Source organism: Polypterus senegalus, chromosome 13, assembly GCF_016835505.1.
Source record: "Polypterus senegalus isolate Bchr_013 chromosome 13, ASM1683550v1, whole genome shotgun sequence".
In the NCBI taxonomy this organism is placed as follows: domain Eukaryota; kingdom Metazoa; phylum Chordata; class Cladistia; order Polypteriformes; family Polypteridae; genus Polypterus; species Polypterus senegalus.
The window spans coordinates 7,874,854-7,888,329 of NC_053166.1; the positions used below are offsets into that span (position 1 = coordinate 7,874,854).

Consider the following 13,476-nt stretch of genomic DNA (forward strand, 5'->3'; position numbering starts at 1 on the left):
CACTCTATAAAAGGCGCTATATAAAGTCACAAAGTGTCATATTCAGTCTTGAAAAGAGAAACTCTTTATGAGATGAGGAAGTTGTATGAACAGCCAGCCATCATAGTACTGAAATATGGTAAGAGCTGCTGCTCATGATGGAAGGCGCTATATAAAATCATAAGGTAGCAAACTTGGCCTTCACCATTGACTCTCTTTGTCATCCAGGGGGCCATCGTGCCTGTTAGGCCACCTAGTGAACAAAATGGTGTTCACAATAGAAAGGCCCTGTGCAGAAAAGTCACTTATGAAATCTGAAATTTGGATATTTTATGAGGTAAACACAATAAAAATGAGCCTGGGGTCGGATTTCATGCCAGAAGTAAATGTTTATTTCAGATTTGAACGGATGCAGGAGTCCGCAGTGGGGCAAAGGGGGCTTCAGAAGTTCAAAGTTGAGAGAAGATCAGCAAGCATCCAGGGATTCAACAATTTCCATATTTTACAACTTTGATTGGAAGTTTCCATAATCTGTAAAGGAAAGACATGTGAAGAATTAAACCAATGAGCCAAGATGTCCTTCACATTGTAATTAGAGGATCTCGCTACAGTTGATTCCTTATACATTCAAGTTAACTTTCTATAACAGTAATGTCAGACCACTCAGGCGGGTTGAAGAGCACTTGCCACTTACAGTTTGTTTGCACAGAATGAGCACCTGCTGCCGTAGGTCTGGCCATTGCTGGCACACACGTGCTCGTCGAGATCTGAGCACAAATAATAACCCCAGGATCTGTTGCAGTCAGGCTACGGAGATAGAGAGCAGAAGGTTAGGTGGATGAGCACAACCAGGCGTTGGAGGAAGAGAACCTGAGGAGACCCTTCCCTGGGCTACGTCTGCTTGGCATGTCAAGACTGGGGGGAAAAAAAGAAAGTAAAACGTGTCATTGAATACTCCCTGAAACATCTAATAAAAACTGAAATCTTTGATCATTTTCATAAATAAGCATTTGGGAGGACTTATTAGTAAGAATCTATCAACATATCACGCATTACATTATACAGAAAACATCTGTCAGTGCCGTCATCATAGACAGCATGTGGTGCTGTGAGCTAATGGCTACACCGGGTGGAGTGGTGGCTCTGAGGCTAGAAGAATCAGAAGGTTGTCGGTTCGAATCCCTTAAAAATGCCAAAAGGGACTCTGCTCTGTTGAGCCCTTCAGCAAGGCCCTTAACCTGCAATTGCTGAGCGCTTTGAGTAGTCGAAAAGCGCTATTTAAATGCAAAGAATTATTATTACACTGATGGACTATGAAAGCACAAACCTCTTGCTGAGCTCCTCTCCACCTTCCCTTGTGTGATTCCGAGGGGCTGACATTCCCTCCCGGAGATCACGATGAAGAAACGCACAAGCAGTTGTGCAACTGGACACGACGGTCAGCAAAATAAAAAGGCAAGGATGGGCAATTCCTTCAGTGGCATGGCGGGGCGGTGGCCATTATGGAAGCCATGACCAGAGAAACTCCACATTGAACCCAAATGTCTGCGTGGGTTTGTTTGTCAGGCTTTCCTCCCACATCTCCAAGATGAGTTTATATCGGTAAGACATCTCGAAAAACTGACTGGTGTGTGCGTAAATCTATTCTACTGTGAACCTGCACCATGGGATCAACACACACGTCTCCAAGAATGTTGCTGCTCTGTGTGGCCGTGAGTCAGTCAGAAAAGAGACGGGTGGATGGACCCTCTGAATAACTTCTTGATATCTTATTATTTATTTTTTCTTCAGGGATAAAAAAAGGTTCTATCTATCTTTCTGTGTATTATATAGAGCAGCGTTTCTCAACCTCTAAGTATTTGCGACCCGAGTTTTCATAACAGTTTTAATCGCGACCCCCTAACGTTTTTTTGAAAGGAGCCCACTAATACCAATTTGTTCTTTTTTAATTAATGACATATCATAGATGTATATTTTATTATACCTACTTAACTTTTATTGACATTTATCTAACTCTAGATTTATTGTTCTAGTATCAGAATGTAGTTTAAGTTCATTTGTTTCGGTTTCAATAGATGGATTTTTCATATTTTTGATTCTTGTTTTCTTTTTTTCACATCTTTGCGTCCCCCCTAGGGGGGCCTGCCCCACAGTTTGAGAACCACTGACACAGTATAGTGCAACTCACACCTGTCTCTACCTCCATCTCTATGTAACATTGCCTTTCATATCTGTCTGTCTGTCCATTAGATGGTGCCTTTCACATCTATCTGTCTCTATATCATTTATGTTAAGAAGGCCAGTGAGTTCAGAGATAAACCCTTGACACATATTTTTAGGAAGTCACTGCACACTGGAGAGATTCTGAGGGACTGGAAAATGTCAAATATCATCCCATTATATAAAAAGGGTGACAGGGCAGATCAGAGCAACTATAGGCCAGTAAGCTTAACAAGCATCACAGGAAAATTAATGGAAGGAATTATTAAGGATAAGACTGAGCAACACATGGCAAGGACAGGAGTTATTCTGAACAGTCAGCATGGGTTCAGCAGAGGGAGGTCGTGTTTTACTAACATGTTGGAATTCTATGAGGAGGCAACAAAAGGATACGATCAGAGTGGAGCAGATGATATTATTGATCTGGACTTTCAGAAAGCATTTGATGAAGTGCCACATGAGAGGGTGGGCATCAAACTAAAAGAAGTGGCAGTTCAGGGTGATGTTTTTAGGTGGGTGCAGAATTGGCTCAGACACAGGAAGCAGAGGGTGATGGTGTGAGGAACTCAATCAGAACTGGCCGATGTTAAGAGTGGTGACCAGCAGGGGGCAGTGCTGGGCTGCTGCTATTTTTAATATATATAAATGATTTAGATAGGAATATAAGGAACAAGCTGGTTAAGTTTGCAGATGATACCAAGATAGGTGGATTAGCAGATAGTTTGGAATCCGTTAAATCATCACAGAGGGACTTGGGCAGTAGACAGGCTTGGGCAGATTTGTGAAAGATGAAATTAAATGTCAATAAATATAAAGTATTACACATAGGAAGGAAAAATGTTAGGTTTTAATACACAATGGGCGGTCAGAAAATCAAGAGATCCACCTTATGAGAAGGATTTAGGAGTCATAGTGGACTCTAAGCTGTCGACTTCCCGACGGTGTTCAGAAGCCATGAAGAAGGCTAACAGACTGTCTGGTTATATAGCGCCTTGATGTGTGGAGTACAAGTCACAGGAGGTTCTGCTCAGGCTTTATAACACACTGGTGAGGCCTCATTTCAAGTCCTGTGTGCAGTTTGGGTCTCCAGGAACAGCACTGGAGAAGGTCCAGAGAAGAGCGACTAGGCTGATTCAGGGCTACAGGGGATGAGTTATGAAGAAAGATTAAAAGAGCTGAGCCTTTACAGTTTAAGCAAAAGATTAAGAGGAGACCTGATTGAAGTGTTTAATATGATGAAGGGAATTATTATTATTATTTTTTAAAATTTTATTAATTTTATTGTAATCATTCCTTACAAATCAATCAATTTTTACAAAACGCAGAATTGAGAACAAGTCGACCCCCACCCCAGAGAGAGAGAACAAGGCAAACGGATTAAATTTTAAGGCTTGTGAACAAACCTAAATTGATAAGTTTGATAAGTCAATAGAGATGAATGGAGAAGAAAAAGAAATAATTGCTTCCTCTGTGCTTTAAGAGGTTATTCTAAAATATTACTGATTAGATCTTGCCATGTTTTAAAAAAATCTGTACAGATCCTGTAACTGAGTATTTGATTTTCCCCAATTTCAAATAGTATAAAACATTGGTTTTCCCACTGACTTAAAAGGGGAGAGTTTGGGTTCTTCCAGTTTAGCAGAATAAGTCTGCGTGCTAACAGTGTAGTGAATGCAATCACAATTTGTTTGTCCTTCTCCACTTTAAGCCCCTCTGGAAGAACCCCAAACACAGCTGTCAATGGGTTAGGAGGGATTGGGAGTCCCAGGCTGTCTGAAAGTTAATTCAAAATGTTGGTTGGATAATTTGGTGCAGGCCCAGAACATGTGACCCAGTGAGGCTGGGATTTGATTGCTGCGTTCGCAGGTTGTATCATGTTCTGGAAACATTTTGGAGAGTCGAGACAGATGTGCTCGATATATAATTTTGAGTTGTATAATTGCATGCTTTGCGCATATGGAGCTCGAGTGAATTCTCTGCATTGCTACTTTCCACTCCTTTTCTGATATATTAATTGAGAAATATTTTTCCCAGTGTCCTCTTGGATCTTTGAAAGGGAGGGACTGTAAAATGGTTTTATATATTGTAGAGATGGTGTCTGAGTCCTTGAGATTGAGCAATATTTTTTCCAGCATGGATGAAGGTGCAATATGAGGAAAATTGGGAAGGTTCTGGTTAACAAAGTTCCTGACTTGAAGATAGTGAAAGAAATTTGTAGCTGGAATGTTAAATTTGGAATGTAATTGTTCATAGGATGTAAAGACGTTGTCTATATAATGATCTCTAAGCAAGTTAATTCCAAAATTTTTCCAGATATTAAAAACTGCATATGTTTGCGAAGGTTGAAAGAGGTGGTTCTCATGTAGAGGTGCCACCGATAGAAGCTTCTCTGTCTTAAAATGCTTTCTACATTGGTTCATATTCTAAGTGAATGAAGTATAATTAGGTTATTTGTATATTGCCGATAACTTGCGTTTATTGGAGCGCAGAGCAAGGAATACAAAGAAGTACTGCAGGATTTTACTTCTATGGCGGTCCATGCCTGTGTATGTTCTTCTATTTGTGTCCAGGTTCTTATCGTCTGTACATTTGCTGCCCAGTAATAAAACTGGAAGTTAGGTAGAGCCATGCCGCCTTCTGCCTTTTGTCTTTGTAGGGTCGCTCTTATGATACTTGGACGTTTTGAGTTCCAAATAAATGAGGTTATTGCTGAATCTAATTGCTTAAAAAATGATTTATTAATGTATATTGGAATGTTTTGAAATAAAAAAAGGAGCTTAGGAAGAATATTCATCTTAACAGTGTTAATTCTTCCAGCTAGTGTGAGATGAAGGGTTGACCATCTGTGTAAGTCTTGTTTAATTTTTTCCATGCAGACGGTGACATTTTGTTGATAAAGAGCTTTATGTTTACTTGAGATGTTTACCTCGAGGTATTTAAACTGATCTGCAATGATAAAAGGTTGGGTGTCTAATCTAATATTATATGCTTGAGAATTCACTGAAAAGAGTACACTTTTATTCAGATTAATTCTGAGACCAGAGATCTTTTGAAATTCTGTGAGTGCTGTTAAGACTGCAGGCACAGAATTTTGTGGGTCCGAAATATACAGTACCATGTCATCTGCATATAGAGAAATTTTCTGTTCCAGTCCTTCTCTGATAATCCCCTTTATCTGATCACTAGCCATGTGTGCCCAACTACGTTGCACGTGTTAAAGTTGTCTGTGAAGGGCTCCCTGTTTAAACGTGGCTGCCAGTCGTGAACAGGGCCCTTCGTCGCACAGCATTATGATTTTTTATAAGGGAAACAAATTTACAAAAGAAAAAACCCTTGGATATTGATTCGATAGGAACGGCCTACTCGGAATCACTGTCCGAATAGTAATTATGAGGTGGTGTAGGAGCATTTCTGCTTCTGTCCGTTCACAGTCCGTCTCGTTTTCACGACACTATTGTTTCCTCTCATGATGTCTTCTCAACCTTTCTCTAATCTCGCAGGTTGCTTTGTGGCAATCCAAAGAGTAAGGCAATATACATGGAGCAATGGTTATAAAAGGGGGACACATAGGTATCCAGGCTCTTTAAAGCATTAATAGGGACATGTGAGGAAGCCACGGTACAACTGTGAGACGCGCAGCACTCGCCGGCTACAACGTAACAATAATAATTTCCGGAACGTGCTGTTACGTTGTCATTCATTTTACCCACGGTCTTTCTTTCATTCATATGTTACGTAGGCACATACCTTTTATCGGCAATCTCATTCTCTAACCAGACCTCAGGAGCTCACCAGCGTAACACTGTCCACCACCCCTTTCGTTATTCCGGCACATCAACAGTAGCAACAGCATGCTAAACTGGAAGGTGGTCTACGCATGTGTGGAATTCCTGGACAAACAAAGATCAAGATCTAAATGAAGATCTCTTTAGTTAATTTAAAGCACAACAATTAGTTTAGTTTGAATGTCTGTGTTTTGAGGTGTGACTGGCGTACTGCAGTCTTCAGTAGTATAAGCCTGGAGGAGATTCTTAATGCAATGCCTATGTTTTAGCTGTCTCTCTACTGCCATCTAGTGCTTCTTCTTCTAATTCATTCGCGGACAAACAAAGATCAAGATCCAAATGAAGATCATATATAGAGATTGTTTCGACAATGTATTGCCAGTGGTTCAATGGCGACTGCAAACAGTAGCGGATGATAAAGGGAATCAGTCCAGTGGATCGAGACGGTGACTTTAAAATGAGTTCATCAAGAACACGGGGACACAGTTGGAAACTTGTGAAGGGTAAATTTCGCACAAACATTAGGAAGTTTTTCTTTACACAAAGAAAGACAGACACTTGGAATAAGTTACCAAGTAGTGTGGTAGACAGTAAGACGTTAGGGACTTTCAAAACTCGACTTGATGTTTTCTTGGAGGAAATAAGTGGACAGGACTGGCTAGCTTTGTGGGGCTGAATGGCCTGATCTCGTCCAGAGTGTTCTAATGTTAGGTAGAATGCCTGCGTTGGGCTGGCACCCTACCTGGGATTTGTTTCCTGCCTTGTGCCCTGTGTTGGCTGGGATTGGCTCCAGCAGACCCCCATGAATCTGTAGTTAGGATATGGCGGGTTGGAAACTGGATGGATGAGTTATTACATCTTTTCACTTGTGGCAATCAATTTTTGTTACCCATCCTGTTACGTTTACTGAACAAACAGACCCTCGTTTAATGTTACTCGATTACTTAACTCTTTTGTAAGTTGCTTTGTATAAAAGCATCTGCTAAGCTATATGACTGTCCATCTGTCAGATAGTGCCTTTCAGTAGCTCTCTCTCCTATAAAGCTTTTCATGTCTATCTATATACTCTATGTATTATATAGTGCCTTTTTCTACCTATTTTATGTTATAGAAAAAACGCTGTCACAATGGTAGTGCTGCTGCCTCGCCATTAGGAGATCAGAGTTTAAATCCCGTGTCCTCCCTGCATGCAAATTTGAGTGTTCTGCCTAATGGTACAAAACTTTACCTGACCTCTGCTTCTAATAAAAGAAATGGTGCTTTGTCTGATCACTCATATTTGAACCTTTTACAGATTCTATGAAGGTTGTGTAAACTTATGAGCAGCACTAAACCTAAATTCAGCATATTTAGCATGTGCGTGTGAAAGAAAAAAAAATATTTGTAACTTCTTCTTTCTGCTGTTCCCGTTAGGGGTTGCCACAGCGGATCATCTTCTTCCATATCTTTCTGTCCTCTGTATCTTGTTCTGTTATACCCATCACTTGCTTGTCCCCTCTTACCACATCCATGAACCTTCTCTTACGCCTTCCTCTTGACTGGCAGCGACATCCTTAGCACCATTCTCCCAATATACCCAGCATCTCTCCTCTTCACATGTCCAAACCAACGCCATCTCACCTCTCTGACTTTGTCTCCCAACCCTCCCACCTGAGCTGACCCTCTAATGTCCTCATTTCTAATCCTGTCCATCCTCGTCACACTCAATGCAAATTTAAGCATCTTTAACTCTGCCACCTCCAGCTGTGTCTCCTGTGCCACCATCACCAGCCCATATAACATAACTCACAAAAAGAGCCTGCAATTAGAACTGAACTTGAAAATTCATTGAATGCAATGCACTTAAACCTTCTTAAAACCAATTTTTCTAATCAGTTTTGTCTCTTTGTCACAAAACTGGTGACTGTGGGAAAAACGCAAACTGACTAAGCAGGAATCTCACCTGAGAGGCAAATGAAGGCGACGCACAGCAGCAGGAGGCGCACGGCAGACATCTCGACTCGTCTCGTTGGCGTGTGTGTGTGTGTATGTGTGTCAGACTCAGAATGATCGCCCAACACGCTGGTGCGCTCAATTTATAAGGTGGCACAAATTAAAAAAAAAAAACAAAAAACCTTGCAGGCATTGATCCTCCCAATTACTTAAAATTCAAAACTGTTAAATTAAGAAAGGCCATGGAAATACACACGTCAGATAGATAGATAGATAGATAGATAGATAGATAGATAGATAGATAGATAGATAGATAGATAGATGAAAGGCACTATATAATAGATAGATAGATAGATAGATAGATACATAGATAGATAGATAGATAGATAGATAGATAGATATATAGATAGATAGATAGATTTTTTTTTATTTTTTAAAACCAAACTTTATTAAATAAACACAGGAATAAATACAAAAAAAACCACAGTAAACTCAAAATCTTAAGTCTTACAAAAAAACACGTACACACTTTCCTAATGATGAATATTCATTTTTAAACCATTACATATTCATATTGTTCTTGGAATATATATTTATCTAATCCCTCCCATTGTTTCCACCCTCCAATCCCACTTATTCTCAATTTATCAACCCAATTTATAAAGGAGTAAAATACCAAACTCAAGCACAAATTGCAAATTATCTTCATCACATACACAAAGCACATTATTCACGCACCACATTTCCTTAAACTTTGCTAAATTATTTGTGGACTTATAAAAGTTAAAATCCACTAATATCCTACTTTCACATACTTTTCTAAAAATACAACAACATTTTCATTTCCACTCCCAGTAATCTTGTTTTTACGGTCTTCCATATTGACAGTTTTGCTTGCCCGATAATAAAATTAATTAAGTTCATATTTTCTCTGGTGTGTTTTGTAATTTAACCCCAAACACAAACACCGTGCCATTATACGGGACCCCCAGCCCTTCTACTATTCTTTCAATTTCACTAAAAAAGGTCTGGAGCCTCTCACAATACATAAAAGCATGAAAGACACTTTCCCTCAGACCACAAAAAGGGCAGCAATCTGAGACCCCCGGACATATAATCGATAAGAAGGAGTTCACCGCTAGTATCCCATGTACCAACCTCCACTGCAGGTCTCCCACCCTACTGGCCAATGGCGGCTTGTACAACGACCTCCATGGGGGTTCAGTCCTTGAGGGGCTCCAAGCTTGTCTCTCCAAGGTGTGTCGTGTCTTCGTGTCCTCAGCTGCTCCAGGTTGTTCACCTTCACACAAATCCTGTACAGCTGTTTCCCCGGCACTGTAGGTAGAGATAACGCCTCTAGAGAACTTAAGGCTAAAACATTAGTCTCACCATCCCTCAGTTCAACAGCCGGAGACACAGTAAGCGTTGGAAAAGGTGTTTGTCAGTTGGCTTCAGTTGTGATGAGAAAATTCCGTGCAGGAGTGTCATGGATTCCCTGTCCATTGATGATTGTACCTGCCACAGAAACTTCTCCATTAGCGGACTGAGTGCACTCCTGTCTCCACTGCTACCACTTGTGCACTTTTCCAAGTGTAATTTTCCCAGTCAATTATGTCCTTTATTGTGGTTATTCCATGTATTATGAAATGATTAATAAAGTTTTCAGAAATTCCTGTAGCAGTGCCAACAGCAGGATTGTAGAACAGTGGTTCATGAAGGACCCAAAATGTGGAGAGGTCATCACAGTCCTTTTTTATCAACAGCAGTTGCCACGCTGCTAGAAGGCTTTTATAAAAACTCTGGCACCTGTAAAGTCTTGATCTTATCTAAGTGGCACAGCAGTAAACTTTTCCCAAGTCCCATATGCCTGGCCTGTTTAAAGAAGAGTACAGCCAAGTTCATCCACTGGCTCTGCTCAACAGGGTACAGCAGTTTTTGAATGGTCTGAAGGCGGAAAGCAGCAATCCTGCTGGTAATGTCAATAAGTCCTTGTCCGCCTTCATCCAATGGTAAAATAGAACGCCCTTCTGTATCCAATGGGTACCAGTCCAAAAAAAATCCATGATCGCCTTCTGTATCTGCTGAACAAGCAAAGGTGGAGGTTGTAGACAAATACACTTATGCCACAGGCTGGAGGTCACCAGGTTATTAATGACCAGCATCCGTCCTCTATAGGATAACTGAGGGAGTATCCACTTCCACTTGGCAAGCCGAGCTGTAACCTTGTCCAACAGACCCTCCCAGTTCTTTTGGATGTAGTGGTCATCTCCGAGATGGACTCCCAGGTACAGGAAGCCTCCAGTTGTCCACTGCAGACCTCCTTCCAGTCGAGGAGGACTACATCCTGTCCAGTTCCCAACCAGCACTGCACTACTTTTGTTCCAATTCACTTTAGCCAAGATGCTTTACTGTAATTCCTCAGACCTTCTGTTAATTTGTCCAAATCCTTCTGGCTTGTGATGACTACAGCAAGATCATCTGCATAAGCAGTGACTTTCACAGGGTCCATGTTGCAGTTGGGGATGGAGAGACCAGTCAGCACCTTCCTCAGGTGCACCAGGAAAGGCTCCAGCGCCAGAGCATATAACATGCCGGACAAAGAACATCCCTGTCTGACTCCTCTTCTGACACTGAAAGGGCACACAAGCCACCATTGACCTTTATGATACCAGAAATGTCACTATAAAGTAAGCGAATATGTTTAATAAAAGACCCCCCAAACCCAAACGCCTTCATGGCATTCCATAAAAATGAGTGACTGACCCTGTCAAAAGCTTTTTCCTGGTCAAGAAAAATAAGACCAGTCTGAAAACCAAACAGTTCTGCAGCAGCCAAAATGTCCCGAATTAAAAAAATGTTATTAAAGATGGACCTGCCAGCCACGCAGTAATTCTGATCAGGATGCACCACTCTCCCTAAAACTTGGACCATCCTGTTGGCTAAGGCTTTAGAGAGAACTTTATAATCAGCGCATAAGAGAGACACAGGCCGCCAGTTCTTAATGAGACACAAGTCTCCCTTCTTCGCAGCAGCGTGATCACGGCTCTACGGCAGCTCTGGGGTAACAAGCCGGTCTTAAAACTCCACCGGAACACTTCCAATAAGTCCAGGCCGATGACATCCCAGAACTCTTTATAAAACTCCACTGGTATTCCAGGGACCTTCCCTGTTTTCAGCTGTCCCAGGGCTGTGGTGAGTTCTGCAAAGGTCACCTCTCTATTTAGCTGCCACATCTGCATTGGGCAGCTGCAGTAAGTCCTGCAAAAAGGCCTGTTGGTCTTCACTGCCACCATCACCATCTGCAGCAAACAGAAGTTCATAAAATTCGCGGACCACCTGCCTTATTTCACTGGGCTCTTGTGTCTCTCTGCCATCGGGTGTTCTTATGCAATGTAAGATTTTACTCTGCGAGTTTTTTCTCTAAACCAAAAAAGTATTGAGTTGGTGCATCCATCTCAGTCAGTCGTTGAAAGCGGGCCCTCACTAAAGCCCCCTGAGCTCTGGTCTCAAGCAGGTGGCCAACCCCAGTTTAGCAGAAGTCAGGCTCGCCTGAAGCTGCTCATTTGGACCCTTCTCTAGAAGCTGTTGAAATTCAGCTATTTTAATTTCTAAAGCTGCCATTTCTGACCGCAATACTTGGGTGACATTTCTGGTATACTCCTGACACAAGGCCCGGATGTGACTCTTCCCAACCTCCCACCACTGTTGTAAGCTGGTGAACTCCTTCTTCATAGCCTTCCAGCCTCCCCAGAAATGAACAAATAACTCTTTAAAGTTCTGATCTTTAAGGAGGAGTGTGTTAAAATGCCAGTATGGACTACGGGTCTGTAAGTGTTACAAATAAGTGTACAACACACCAAACTGTGATCAGAGAATCCAGTAGGCACAATAGAGCACACCTTAAATAAACCTAACAGGTGCTTAAAACTATAAAAATGATCGAGTCTCGCCATTGAGATTGTTTTCCACTCGTCCGCCCCCAGGTGTATTGCCGACAGGCCCCATTTTTTGCCCTCCATACATCTTCCAGCCCAAAGTCCTTAATTATTTTACCTAAAGCTCGTGCTGAGCGAGGGTGCGGTTCCAGTCCATTATTTCTGTCTATTCTGGTATCAAGTGTACAATTAAAATCCCCCCCTAACACCACCACGTCCTCAGGGTCACACTTGGATAAAAGATCTCCTAACTTGTTAAAGAAGTGGAGCCTCTCCTCACCCTCATTCGGGGCGTACACATTAATGAAAGTGACGACACTGCCTTCAAGTTTCACCGTCACTTTTAGGAGTCGCCCTTTCACCAGCTCATCAGTGCTGCAAACTTCTACTTGAAGTCCTCCAAGAAATAAAATGGCCACTCCAGCACTAACATTTGTCCCATTACTAAAAAAATGTCCCCTTCCAATCTCTGCTCCACTCCCACTGATTTTGCTCATCAATGTGGGTTTCTTGTAGAAAGGTGACATTCAAGTCTTTTTGTCTGATAAAATCAAACAATGCGACCCTCTTATCTGGACTTCTCCCACCGTTAATATTTAGGGTTCCTATGTGTACACTTGCCATGGTAACAGAATATATAGATGAACACACAATGAAACACAGGGACCACCACAAAGACTGTGGAGTGGATTTAACAGGGGGCTTAGCCATTAGGTGGTGTTTAGATTGGACTGTTTTCTCAGTTTACTTGTTAAATTCTTTAGCCTCACAAGCTCTTTAACATCAAACATTGCGGAGGCTGCTTTGTCTCGTCGCAACCCGCGGACAGACGATAGAAAGAGGTCAATGTCAGGGAAAAATTCGGCCACGTCCACCCCCTTTTTTCCGGCGGTATTCACCAAAAACTCTTTCACACTTTGAGCGCTGTAACCCCCCCTGGCTTTTAACTCTGGGGGCTCCGAGGCAGCAGACCCATCGGAGATATTACCGTCGTCATGCTCTTCCCCGACACTCCCCGCATTTGAGACGTTATCGGCCGTCTCCGCGAAGACGGGAAAATCCTCCTGACAAGGACCATAGGCGGGATCCTCTCCAACGACCCCCGAGCCCTGACTTAAAACAATTTTCTTTCGTGCCCGATCTTCTCTTTCTCCTTGCCTTTTTGAGCAGGACGTTTAAATTCACTTTTTTCCTCTGTCTCGTTGCTGCCTCCCTCGTCCATATCAATGTCTCCCCACACACTTTCTGCTGCAGCCGCTGTTTGATCTACCGTTTCACTACCGCCTTCATTCGGCTCATCTCTGGGCGGCACTTGATTCTCCTGCCCTTCAGCTCTAGTAGCATTTTTATTCTTATCACCTTGCGCCTCTGCGCCATCAGCCACAATTTCGTGATCTTCCACTTTCTGCCCCTCTATTTCTGTATCTACGGCCAGTTTTCTTGTTCCCGTGGTGTCTCTCAGGACACTGTTTAATTAAATGAGCTTCACTCCCGCACCCAAAACATTTCATTTCGTTAGAAGTGACGAAAATCACATAATCGAAACCGTCCACTCTAAACTTCATTGCCACATTTAATTCGTCATCCATTCTATTTAAAATCATAAAAACTTGTCGTCTAAATGA

At 42.0% G+C, this 13,476-nt stretch overlaps 1 long non-coding RNA gene across 1 annotated transcript; it reads right to left on the reverse strand.

The window, feature by feature from the left end:
* Positions 1-348: 348 nt before the first annotated feature.
* LOC120542628 lies at positions 349-8,022 on the reverse strand. The gene is made up of 3 exons (XR_005636216.1): positions 7,927-8,022; positions 674-894; positions 349-510 (listed from the first exon to the last, which is right to left on the reverse strand). It is a non-coding gene; the product is annotated as an uncharacterized LOC120542628 (long non-coding RNA).
* Positions 8,023-13,476: the final 5,454 nt, after the last annotated feature.